Here is a 13,529-nt window from a genome sequence, read left to right as displayed (position 1 = left end):
TATATAAAATTGGTCTCTTCCTTCATACATCGGAATAAAGCTTTGAAACCTGATTCTGAGTACCTCCTGGTGGGGACTGGATTGTCCCACAACAATCACCATCACCATTCTCAGCCTCAGAAGTTTCTGTTTCATAGTTACTCAAAAACATGGTTCTTTCCCCGAGGACAATTCATTACATAATGATACTGAGAATCAATGATGAAAACACTGATTAATCATCCCCAATGCATTTCCCGGGTTCAAACACCTCCGGTGACCATCCAAGACCCATATTTTGCTTCAACTTTCAAATTGATGAACAGTTTGACTATTTTCACGTCACCTATCAGCAAACATACCTTTCCTCTGGAATATGTGGCTAATATTTTGTCGATCTTGAAACTCGGCCACAATGGAATCCTCCATCCTTTACCTCACTGTGGGTTTTCTGTATTTAATACAAAAGTACTTGGAAATGAGTATTTTCCACAACATGTGCTTTTAAAGAGCAGTATGATGAGAAGAGAGTCTCTCCCATGGAATTGAAATTCACATCAACAACAAAGTGCTATCGGCATGAAAAATGCCTCCACAATCGAGCAACTTAACTGAGAATACAGACCCTGGGATTTCAAGATGAAACCCCTTCATCTCTTACATGACTTATCAAAGTCCATATGATATACCGTAATATGAACAGCTATTTCCTGAAATCAATCAAATGCTTCACATGCTTCCAACAACTTATCTTCTTATACAACTTATCCAAAACGGTAATGGAATATCCAATCAGTTTCCAGTATCCAAATCATCCTCAACGAATTCCAAAAATACTTTCCTCATAACCTTGTATTTTGCTGTTAATGATGAAGCCAAAGCCCTATCCAGCCTCTTTCAGGGGAAGGAAGTGACCCGTGTCCACATATCAGCCTCACTGTTCCATTCCTGATATTGTTCTCCCTCCGAGCAAATCAATGGATTATCAAAGCCTGTCCTTCTGCCATTCTGTAACTAAAATGTCAGCAGCAATGTGCTTCTTCTCAGAGAGAGAGCGAATAAAACTTCTTACACACCAACAAAGCACCAAAGTTTAGTGTTGATCCTCTGCTACCATGTTATTCAAAATAGTAAGAAGTCTTACCCAGGTTAAAGTCCAACAGGTTTGTTTTGAATCATTTCATCAGGTGACTCGCCTGATGAAGGAGCTGCGCTCTGAAAGCTAGTGATTCGAAACAAACCTGTTGGACTTTAACCTGGTGTTGTAAGACTTCTTACTGTGCTCACCCCAGTCCAACGCCGGCATCTCCACATCATTCAAAATAGTGTCTGCAGAGGAAGAATCGGTCTAAAGCTGAGTTGGACCTTGAACAGGTTTATTTCCAAAACAGCAAAGGAAACACAGATACTCTCCCAGTTCCTCACCCTTATCCCATCCACCCTACCCCACCCTCCAACACCCAGTTCTCCTCCCCTGAAGATGCTGACTCCCGGGTTAAGTTTCACCCTCACCTATTGCCCTCCCCAATGTCACCAAGATGTCTAAATCTTTACACCTGAAGTTAACAAACTGTTTTGTTAACATAGAACATACAGTGCAGAAGGAGGCTATTCAGCCCATTGAGTCTGCACAGACCCAATTAAGCCCTAACTTCAATGCTGTCCCCGTAACACAATAACCCCTCCAAACCTTTTGGTGGCTTTATCATGGCCAATCCCCCTAACCTGCACGTCTTTGGACTATGGGAGGAAACCGGAGCACCCGGAGGAAACCCCTCAGACACAGGGATATGCAGACTCCACACAGACAGTGACCCAAGCTGGGAATCAACCTGGGACCCTGGCGCTCTGAAGCCACAGTGTTAACCACTGTGCTACCGTGCAGCCCCCCACAAGAGCGTGTCACAATCAAATCCAGTGAGCACCCAGTTGAACTTTGTATTAGGATGGGGTCACCGCGCCCCGCGCCACTTTTGCACACTGTCCCAGGTGTTTGGAGACTGGGATCTGGATGAGTAATGGCGTCCGTTGCTCCCACAAACCCTCGCACTGGGAAAATGGCACTAGCCGCCGTGCGGCAAGCCCAGGATCCTGCGCATATTCAAGAGAGAGGAGAAACAGCGCATGTGCAGTTGAGTGCCCACCCCCTGACCATTCCACTCGGGTTTTGACCAATAGAAAGAGGTGACACCGGAAGGACTCTGTGCCTCCAGCCTTTGTGTGACTGATTTAGCTCCACACAGACGTAAACTTCCTCCTGTCTCCAACATCTGTGAGTAAAACACTTTCTTTTCTCCCCCATTCCATTTATTTTCTCATTCTCACCTTCAATTGGTCACTTGCAGCAACTGAAGGGAAAGGAAGTGAATCCAGGGAGGGTGCAGACTCTGCAAAGCTTGGCCCAGGTCTCTCTCTCTTAAAGAAATTGACGCCCTTTGCTCCTCAGCTTGACACATTTATTTGTCTGGCTAAAAGGATGGTCCCTTTCCCAATGTTCACAATGAAAGGGCTGGTTTCCCCAGGAGATGGCTGACAATTAAAGGGCAGTAAATTATCGGAAACAGATATGTCTACTGTTATTATATAGTACAGATTAGATATATCATTGATGGTTCTGTAATAAAACATATTTGTTATTATTTTTAGTTTTGTGATATAGTTGTGTATCAATGTTATATTTTTCCAGTTACAGAGTGATTATAGCACATAAGGAATCCATTCATTAATTTGAAACCATACCGAATCTGTTGAGCAAACCAGTCAGTACAATTACCCCTCTATAACCATGTTCCGCTGCAAGTTTAGTTCCTTCATGCGCCCATGCTGTTTCATTTTGAAATCAGTAATCATCACAGCTTCCACCAACCTCATAGGCAGGAAGTTAGAAGTCCTGACAACTTGCTCCTAAATAAAGTTTTTCCCGCACATCCCATCTCTACTCAAGCAATATAGTTTGGCGGCACAGTGGTACAGCTGCTCACAGTACCAGAGACACAGGTTCGATTCCAGCCTTGGACGTGACTTGGGTGACATATCCTTTTGGTAATGTGGTGACCAGAATTGTAGGCAATATTCCACGTGTGGCCTAAGGTTCTGTACAGCTGCAGCATGACTTGCCAATTTTTATACTCAATGCCCCGACCAATGAAGACAAGCATGCCGTCTGCCTTCTTAGCTACCATATCCATCTGCGTTGCCACTTTCAGTGATATGCTTATTGTAATTTCCCAATCTACCCCAGACAACTTGCCCCTCAAACCATGACAGTTTCCTTCTGTGAGAAACACCCAGATAAATTAGACAAAAGAACCATGTAACCACCATAGCCCATCTTCATGGCAACATGGCTGCTTTTGGAACTAAATATCTTCCAACATGCAAACACCTTTTCATTCTGTGCTCCTCGTCAAACTTGGAACCAGGTAATCGCAACTAGCCTCAAAAATGGTCAGCCCACCGGAGGCAGAGGTGTTAGACCGGCCAGTCCAGCAGAAAGAAACCCTCCAATCATCACCATTCACCAGATGTCAGAATGAACAAAATGCAGTCCTGGATGTCAGTGAGAGCAGAAACAATAACGGAGCCAACATCTGGAATTTATTGTGAACTTGTTGGAGTCACAACAGGTGCGATGAATCACAAAACACCTCCCCACATTGAGAGCAGATGAATGGTCTCTCCCCAGAATTAACTCGCTAGTGTCTCCGTAGTTGGGACGGGTCATTGAATGTCTCCCCTGCTCAGAGCAGGTGAATGGCTTCTTCCAGGTGTGAACTCGCTAGTGTTCCTGCAGGGTGTATGGATATCTGAATCCCTTCTCTCACCAAGAACAGGTTAACGCCGTCTCCCCTGTGAACTCGCTGGTGTCTCTGCAGGTTGGATAACTGAGTGAATCCCTTCCCACACTGAGAACAGGTGAATGGCTTCTCCCCAGTGTGAACTCGCTGGTGTATCTGCAGGTTCGATAAAGTAGTGAATCCCTTCTCACACTGAGCGCAGATGAATGGCCTCTCCCCAGTGCGAATTCGCTGGTGTTTCCGAAGGTTCGATGAAGTAGTGAATCCCTTCTCACACTGAGAGCAGGTGAACGGCCTTTCCCCAGTGTGAACTCGCTGATGTATCTGCAGGTTTGATGCAGTCGTGAATCCCTTCTCACACTGAGAGCAGGTGAATGGCCTCTCCCCAGCGTGAAGTCTTTGATGTTTCTGCAGGCTCTTTAAAGTAGTGAATCCCTTCTCACACTGAGAGCAAGTGACCAGCCTCTCCCCAATGTGAACTTGCTGGTGTGTCCGCAGGCTCGTTGAAGTAGTGAATCCCTTCTCACACTGAGAGCAAGTGAATGGCCTCTCCCCAGTGTGAACTTGCTGGTGTGTCCACAGGTCAGATGATTGAGTGAATCCTTTCTCACACTGAGAGCAAGTGAATGGCCTCTCCCCAGTGTGAACTTGCTGGTGTGTCCACAGGTCAGATGATTGAGTGAACCCTTTCTCACACTGAGAGCAGATGAATGGCCTCTCCCCAGTGTGAATGTGCCGATCAGCTTCCAGCTGAGATGGAGCCCTGAATCCTTTCCCACAGTCCCCACATTTCCACCGTTTCTCCAGGATCCGGGTGTCGTTGTGTCTCTCCAGGTTGGATGATCAGTTGAAGCCTCGTCCACACACACAACGCGTGTACGGTCTCTCCCCGCTGTGAATGGTGTGATTTTCTTCAGGCTATGTAACTGGTTAAAGCTCTTTCCACAGTCAGTGCTCTGGAACACTCTGACTCGGGTGTGTGTGTCTCTCGATGCTTTTCCAGTCACACTGATGTTTAAATCTTTTGAAGCCGACAGAAAAGACAAACATTTCTCCTTCTAGATTCAAAGGCTGATGATATTCAGTTCAAAGGAATTGAGAGACTCAGTCAGATTGAGACACGACGTTTGAGATTTCTGTCTCTAATTCCTCTTCTTCTAATATCCTGTAAAAACAATTTACAAAAGACATCACTATCAGTCCAGGTCAGAAATTCAGAACAGACAATTCTAGTTTCTCTGGAACATTTTTTCCTCTCTCACTCCCCAAAAGCTGTAAATCTCCATCCCACACACTCTCCCTCCATTCTCACTCTGCTGTATCTAATATTCACCCTCCCAATTCTCCTGAGGGTGCTGATTCAGGCTGATTGACAGATCCATTCTCACTGCTTCCTGTCCTAGGCACAGAGATCATAACAGATAGGAGCCTCAGTCGGCCATTCGGCCCATCGAGCCTGCTTGTCTATTCTGTGGGATCATTGGCCTATCGATGTCAGCGACATTCTCCGTGTTATTGACCAGAGGCTGAGTGTGCTGACTCAATATCTGTGAGCTCATCCAAGCTGTAAAACACCATGAAGAGGTTCAATTATCCGAAGGAGAGAATCCTGAATACTGAGCAAGATGCCTCGTCGGCGGAGGCAAGAATTTAATCCATGGAAAAGTGGTGTGATGGACTCCTGGAGAACTTGAAGAACAGAGGGTCAGAGAAAGATCATGCGAGTAGTCGGCCTGCCAGAAGGTGTGGAGCGTAAGGCTCCCGTTAGGTTCTTCGAGGACCGGCTGCCACATTTTCTCCAGCTGGATGTGAAGCCTGGGTGTTTCAAATTAGAAAGGGCATTGTTCCTGTCTTTGGGGAAGTTTCCCGGGATGAAAACTATCCTGGGATAGTTTTCATCCCAGGCCTGTAATCATTCACTTCTACAACTTGAAAGTTCACCAGAGGGTCCTGGAGACGGGTACGGTCAGGTGAGACCTGACTCCCACCTCACCTTACAGTGAATTATGTCGCTTTATCCTGTGACCCTGAAAATTGAACCTGACAACTCTGTCAAGTCTTTCAATAATCCGACTACAGCCTTGGTCTTCGCTAAATCGGATGGGCAGCACCATAGCACAACTGGATAGCACTGTGGCTTCACATCGCCAGGGTCCCAGGTTCGATTCCCCACTGGATCACTGTCTGTGCGGAGTCTATACGTTCTCCCAGTGTCTGCGTGGGTTTCCTCTGGGTGCTCCAGTTTCCTCCCACAGTCCAAAGACATGCAGATTAGGTGGATTGGCCATGATAAATTGGCCCTTAGTGACTAAAAAATAGTTTAGGAGGGGTTATTGGGTTACGGGGATAGGGTGGAAGTGAGGGCTTAAGTGGGTCGGTGCAGACTCGAAGGGCTGAATGGCCTCCTTCTGCACTGTATGTGCTATGTTCAAAGTCCTTGAAGGGCAAAGATTGGAGCGATGATTTGCAGCTCAGACTAGCTCGAATCTGAACTCTTTCCCTCTCATGGTGTTGTCAGAATTTGATTTTTATGCTGTTGATGGGAGTTGTTATTGTGAGTGCCGATTAAATGCCTTCTTCTCCTCAAGTGTTCCAGGGACTGGTATTATCTTATCTCAGTTATGGTAGATGTGCCATATGCTTATTATCTGTCGTCTTTCTTCTATTATCCGAGCATTAATCCTGGCAGAACTGAGGGGTGCCATAGCCAAAGGGTGGCTCCACTGTGCTAAAGTGGATTGGTCACACTAAATTGCCCCTTAGTGTCCAAGCTGTTCGGGTTAGGTGGCTTGACCATGATCAATGCACCGGGTTAAGAGAATAAGATGCGGAGTGAGCTTTAGTGAAGTGTTCTTTCTGAGGCTTACTGCAGACTTGAGGGGTGAATGGCCTTCTGCGCTATAGGAGTTCTATGTCATCCATGTTGTGTTATTAATTTTCATATGCGGTTAGTCTGTCATATTTTACAAACTGAATTGTTATCCTCTGTTTTTATATAATCTTACCCTCTTTTCCCACTTACTATTTTAACCTGTTAATTGGTTGTTCAATCGATCTGACGTTTCATCTCAAGGCTCAAGTCCCTCAAAACTCTGTTCCAAATTAATTCTGCAATGTGTTGCTTGTATTTATGTTGGCAATATCTCTTGTTCTGCTCTGTGCCCATTTTCCACCATTTTTTCTGTTACTCTATTGCACTCATTGTTTAAACAATGGTTTAAAAACTAAATTAAATATCCGTCCACCTCATCCATGAATATAGTCAATGACCCTCACACCCCACTGGTCCCTGTGGAAGAGAAATCCAGAGACTAATAACCCTCTGAGGGAAGAGATGACTAGAAATATATAACATAGCTACAGCACAATATTACATAACTGGAAATAATAATAAATGTACTTTTTTACAGAACCTTAAATAATATATCTAATGTGTACCATATAACAACACAAGACATATCTCTGTCTGATATTAATTTATTGTCTCCTTAAATGTCAGCCATCTTCTGGGGAAAGCAGCCCTTTAATTGTGAACATTGGGAAAGAGACCATCCTTTTAGCCAGACAACTAAATGTGTCAAGCTGAGGGAGCAAAGGATGTCAATGTCTTTAAGAGAGAGAGAGATCTGGGTCAAGTTTTCCAGAATCTGCACCCTCCCTGGATTCACTTCCTTTTCCATCAGTTCCTGCGAGTGACCAACTGAAGGTCAGAATGAGAAAAGAAATGAAAAGGGGGAGAAGAGAAAGTGTTTTCCTCACAGAGGTTGGAGACAGGAGGAGGTTTCAGTCTGTGTGGGGCCCCAGGTTTCCTCATTGTCCAGCTTCCGCATTCAGACAACGGGGGAGCTGATTGGATGGAGGAAGAGAGTCCTTCCGGTTCAGCAACTCTTCCATTTGGTCAACAACCTTTCTGCGCACGCAGAGGAATCCACGGTGACGTCTTAGGGTTCCAGTGCGAAGGACCGACCCACTTATTGTTCCCCTTCCTCCAGACAAGGTTTCCAGGCAACCGGCTGATGGCTCCGGCCAGTGAGAAGCCTCTCCCCCCAGGCCCGGGACTGCGCATGTCCAAGAGAGAGGCGAGGCTGGGCATGTTCGAGGGAAAGCTCACCCCTGACCGCTCTGCTGAGGTGTTGACCAATAGGACGAAAGGAGTACCGGAAGGATTCTGGCCCAGCAGCCAATCCGAGCGTGGGACTAAAGAGCTTCACACAGACTGAAACCTCCTCCTGTCTCCAACATCTGTGAGTAAAACACTTTCTTTTCTCCCCCTTTCCATTTCTTTTCTCATTCTCACCTTCAATTGGTCACTTGAAGCAAATGAAGGGAAAGGAAGCAAATCCAGGGAGGGTGCAGACTCTGGAAAGCTTGTCCCAGGTCTCTCTCTCTTAAAGACATTGACATCCTTTGTTCCCTCAGCTTGACACATTTATTTGTCTGGCTAAAAGGATGGTCTCTTTCATAATGTCCACAATCCTACTAGCCCCTGACACTCTCAGTGCCATCACCAACGGTTCTATAGCCAGGGCAAACAGCAGTAGGGAGAGTGGTCGCCCCTGTCTCGTACCTCGGTGCAGCCTGAAATAGAACATAGAACAGTACAGCACAGAACAGGCCCTTCGGCCCTCGATGTTGTGTCGAGCAATGATCACCCTACTCAAACCCACGTATCCACCCTATACCCGTAACCCAACAACCCCCCCCCCCCCGTTAACCTTACTTTTTAGGACACTACGGCCAATTTAGCATGGCCAATCCACCTAACCCGCACATCTTTGGACTGTGGGAGGAGGGAGGAAACCAGAGCACCCGGAGGAAACCCACGCACACATGGGGAGGACGTGCAGACTCCGCACAGACAGTGACCCAGCTGGGAGTCGGACCTGGGACCTGGAGCTGTGAAGCATTTATGATAACCACCATGCTACCATGCTGCCCTCAAATAATCTGAACTCACTCGGTTTGTCTGTACACACGATACTGGTGTCTGGTATAACAACTGGACCCAGTCCACAAAACACTGTCCAAATCCAAACCACCCCAGAACCGCCCACAAATAGTCGCACTCCACTCAATCAAAGACCTTCTCTGCATCCATGGCGACCACCAACTCTACCTCTCGCCCCTCTGGAGGTATCGCGATCACATTCAGTAGCCTCCTGATATTGGCTGCCAGATGCCTCCCCTTCACAAACCCCTCTAGTCATCCCCTATCACCCCAGGGACACAATCCTCTATCCTTGAGGCCAAGACGTTAGCCAACAGTTTGGCATCTACATTTAGCAGGGAGATCGGTCTGTATGACTCACATTGTTCGTGGTACTTTTCCCGCTTCAAAATGAGGGAGATCGAAGCCTGCGACAAGGTTGGGGGAGCACTCCCAGCTCCCTTGCCTCGTTAAAATCCCCTCCCAGCACTGTCCCCAATACCCCTGAGAATTTCTCAGAAAATTTCATGAGGTACCCCTCCAGACCAGGGCCTTGCCCGATTGCATCACCTCCAGTCCCTCTATCTATCTCTTTCTGAAACCTATTTCCTTTACTTCCTTTGGCTAAATCGCCATCTTTCTTTTTTTAAATCACTCAGTCATTTAATACTGTGTATTATAATTTGAAGAATTACCACAATTTTTAATTGAATGAAAACTCAACTACTGTATTCACTAAAGACAATCAATCTGATCTAATCTTGTGTTGACAAATAAAGTTTACCAGTAGCACAAGCTGAGAAAGTTCAACTGAACTTTCCCAAAAAGCACAGACTTGACCTCTGTTATTTGGGAACTAAGAAGGGATAACGGATATCCGGGGTTTCGAATAGACACAGAGATCCTTCAGGCTTCTATCTACGGGAAAGGTGGTGAAGGGTACAAGGGGTGGTGTATGAGTACAGGGAGAAGGCGAGCAGGATGCTAGTGCAGGATGCTAGTTGAGGAAGCAGGAGACTGCAAGGGAGACCGGGAAAGTGAAGGATGCTTCTACCAGCTTCCACCTGCGCAGTTGGGGCCCCCAGGACCTCCACCAGCTCCCCTTCCACCTTCGGGAACTCCAACCCCTCCAAAATCCGCCTCATTGCCTCCGCCATGGCAGGGGGTTCCGACCCGTACAGCTTGCTATAGAAGTCCCGAAACACCCCATTCTCACCCGTCGGGTCCAAGACCATATTCCCTCCCACATCCTTCACTTTCCTGGTCTCCCTCGCAGCCTCGGGATCAATGAGCCTCTTCATGGTGTTTTGCAGCTCGGCCTCATGAGCTCAGAGATATTGAGTCAGCTCACTCAGCCTCTGGTCAATAACACGGAAAATGTTGGCAGTCATCATCTTCGCCACCTCCGAGAGAGCCCCGGAGAGCGCGGGGTCGAGAGACCTCCCAAGGGTCAGGCCGCCATGTTGAAAAGGCAGCTCCACCCCCACTGAATCTGCCTCCGCTCTTTTATCAACGGATTTCTTAATCTTACCTTTCCTAATCCCGATGTCTTCCAGAGACATGACAACAAATATTAATTCAAGGATCAGGTAGATGAGTGCCGAGCAATCAGGATAAATGATGGATTCTAGGTGAGTGGCATCAGAACCTGTGGGAAAGCAGCTACTCCTGCGCCGCATCACATTGTTCCCAACCAGACAGATTTCTGATGACCAGGGAGTCCAGGGTTATGGAAAACAGACAGGAAAATGGAGACAAAGCTGAGATGAGGAGGGAGTTCTTCACTCGTTGTGGAGCAGGGTGAGAATGGAGGGAGAGTGTGTGGGATGGAGATTTACAGCCTTTGCGGAGTGAGAGGGGATAAAATGTTCCAGAGGAATTAAAATTGTCTGTTCTGAGTTTCTATCCTTTACTGACAATGATGTCTTTTGTAAATTGTTTTTACAGGATATTAGAAGAGGAGGAATTACAGACAGAAATCTCAAAAGTCACATCTCGATCTGCCAGAGTCGCTCGGTTCATCGGGGCCTGAATATCATCGGCTTTTGAATCGAGAAGGGAGGAGAAATGTTTGTCTGTTCCGTTCGCTTCAGACGATTTTAAACATCAGTGTAGCTGAAAAAGCACCGAGACAGACACACCCGAGTGAGAGTGTTCCAGAGCACTGACTGTGGAAAGAGCTTTAACCAGTTACACAGCCTGAAAAAAAAATCACACCATTCACAGCGGGGAGAGACCGTACACATGTTCTGTGTGTGGACGAGGCTTCGACTGATTGTCTGATCTGGAGAGATACACGGAGACACAAAACATGGAGAAACCGTGGAAATGTGAAGTCTGTGGGAAGAGATTCAGAGTCCGATCTAAGCTGGAGATTCATCGACGCAGTCACACTGGGGAGAGGCCATTTACCTGCACTGTGTGTGGGAAGGGATTCACTGAATTATCCAGCCTGAAGTCACATGAAAGAGTTCACACTGTGGAGAAGCCGTTTACCTGCTCTCAGTGTAAGAAGGGATTCAGCCATTCATCCACCCTGAAGTCACATCAGCGAATTCATACTGGGGAGAGACCGTTCACCTGCTCTCAGTGTGAGAAGGGATTCACTGTGTTATCTAGCCTGAAGTCACACCAACGAGTTCATACTGGGAAAAAGCCATTCACCTGCTCTCAGTGTGGGAAGGAATTCACTGCGTTATTTAGCCTGAAGTCACATCAGCGAATTCACACTGGGGAGAAGCCATTCACCTGCTTTCAGTGTGGGAAAGGATTTACTCAGTCACCCCACCTGCAGGCACACCAGTGAGTTCACACTGGGGAGAGACCGTTCACCTGCTCTCACTGTGGGAAGGAATTCAGAGATTTATCCACCCTGCGGACACACCAGCGAATTCACACTGGGGAGAGGCCGTTCACCTGCTCTCAGTGTGGGAAGGGATTCGCTCAGTTATCCAGCCTGAAGATACACCAGCGCGTTCACACAGGTGAGAGGCCGTTCATCTGTTCTCAGTGTGGGAAGGGATTCAGACATTCATCCACCCTGTGGAGACATGAGCGATTTCACACTGGGGAGAAGCCGTTCATCTGCTCTCAGTGTGGTAATGGATTCACTCAGTTATCCCACTTGAAGAGTCACCAGCGAATTCACACTGGGCAGAAGCCATTCACCTGCTCTCATTGTGGGAAAGGATTCCGACATTCATCCAGCCTGCAGAGACATCAGCGAGTTCACACTGGGAGAGGCCATTCACCTGCTCCGATTAGCGGAGGCATTGAGTGATCCATCTACCTGCGGAGACACCGGCGAGTTCCCACAGGGAGAGGCCGTTCATCTGCTCTCAATGTGGGAACACATTTTGTGTTTCATCGCAACTACTGAGACACCAACAAGTTCACAAATGATTGCAGGGATTGGATTCTGCTGTTGTTGTTTCTGCTCTCAATTACATTCAGAACTTCAATTTATTCATCCTGTCAATTGGTCAATATGGATGGTCGGGGTTTCTTTCTGCTGGAACGACTGGTCTCGCAACGTTTCCTCCAGTGGGCTGATGCTCTTTCAGCTTTGTTGCGAATACGTGGTTTCCAATTTCACAAGGGTCACAGAATGGAAGTATGTTGGAAGTTGGAAGATATTTAGTTCCCATTTCTGTTTGGAACCCCCTAAAGCATGCCACGTTGCCATGAAATGGGCTACAGTGGTTACATGGTTCTTTGTTTAATTTTTCTGGGTGTTTCTCAAAGAAGGAAACTGTTGAGGTATGAGAGACAGGTTGTCTGTGGGAGATTGGGAAATTGCAAGAAAAGATTAGTCAATAAACAGACATCTGCGAGCATTTAAGGATTTATTACATATTTGCAACAAATACACATTCCTTTCAGGAACAAAACTCCACAGGAAAAGTGATGCAGTAATTCTTCCCACCTACTGAGACACCAAAAGGTTCACAATTGATGGCAGGAGTTGGCTTCTGTTATTGTTTCTGCTCTCGGTTATATCCAGCGCTGCATTTTGTTCATTTTCACAGCTGCTCAGATATAAAGTCCTTTAAGAATCAAAAATCCAACAGGAAAGGTGATGCAACCGTAGCTAACAAGAAAAGTTACAGATTCCATTAGATCCAAGGAAGCGGCTCATAAAGTGGCAAAAATAGTGGTAACCCTGAAGATTGGGAACTTGTTTTAGAATTCAGCAAAGGAGGACCAAGAAACTGATGAAGAGAAAATAGAATATGAGAGCGAACTGGGGAGAAACATAAAAACTGATTGGAAAAGCTCCTATAGGAATGTGAAAAGGAAAAGATTAGCAAAGACCAATGTGGATCCATTCCAGGCAGAGACAGGAGAGTTTATAATGGGGAATAAGGACATTGCAGAGAAACTAAACAATCTGTGTCTGTCTTCACGGAAGAAGATACAGAAATCGCCCCAAAACACGAGAGAACCAAGGGGTTCTCACAATTGTGAGCATGAGTGAAAAAGTAGGACTGGAGAATTTTTTGGATGAAAAATTAATAAATCCCCAAAAGCTGATGCTCTACATCCCAGAGTGTTGAAAGAGGCGGCTGTAGAGATAGTGGATACATTGGTGATCATCTTTCAAAATTCTATAGATTCTGGAATGGTTCCTGCGAATTGGAAGGTGGTAAATGTAACCCCACTATTTAAGGAGGGAGAGAGAAAATGGGGAACCACAGACCCATTAGCCTGACATCAGTAGGAGGGAAATTGCTACAATCTGTTGGGCCACTGCTGTTTGTCATTTTTATAAATGACCTGGAAGAGGGTGTAGAAGGATGGGTTAGTAAATTTGCAGATGACACGAA

The 13,529-nt window shown here is 46.4% G+C and overlaps 1 pseudogene; it reads left to right on the top strand.

The window, feature by feature from the left end:
* LOC119951354 overlaps positions 1-13,295 on the top strand; it is a 30,643-nt pseudogene extending 17,348 nt beyond the window's left edge.
* The last annotated feature ends 234 nt before the right edge of the window (positions 13,296-13,529 follow it).

Source organism: Scyliorhinus canicula, chromosome 17 (genome assembly GCF_902713615.1).
Source record: "Scyliorhinus canicula chromosome 17, sScyCan1.1, whole genome shotgun sequence".
NCBI lineage: Eukaryota > Metazoa > Chordata > Chondrichthyes > Carcharhiniformes > Scyliorhinidae > Scyliorhinus > Scyliorhinus canicula.
The sequence above is the reverse complement of the archived record's forward strand: the minus strand, read 5'-3'. Positions and strand labels throughout refer to the sequence as shown.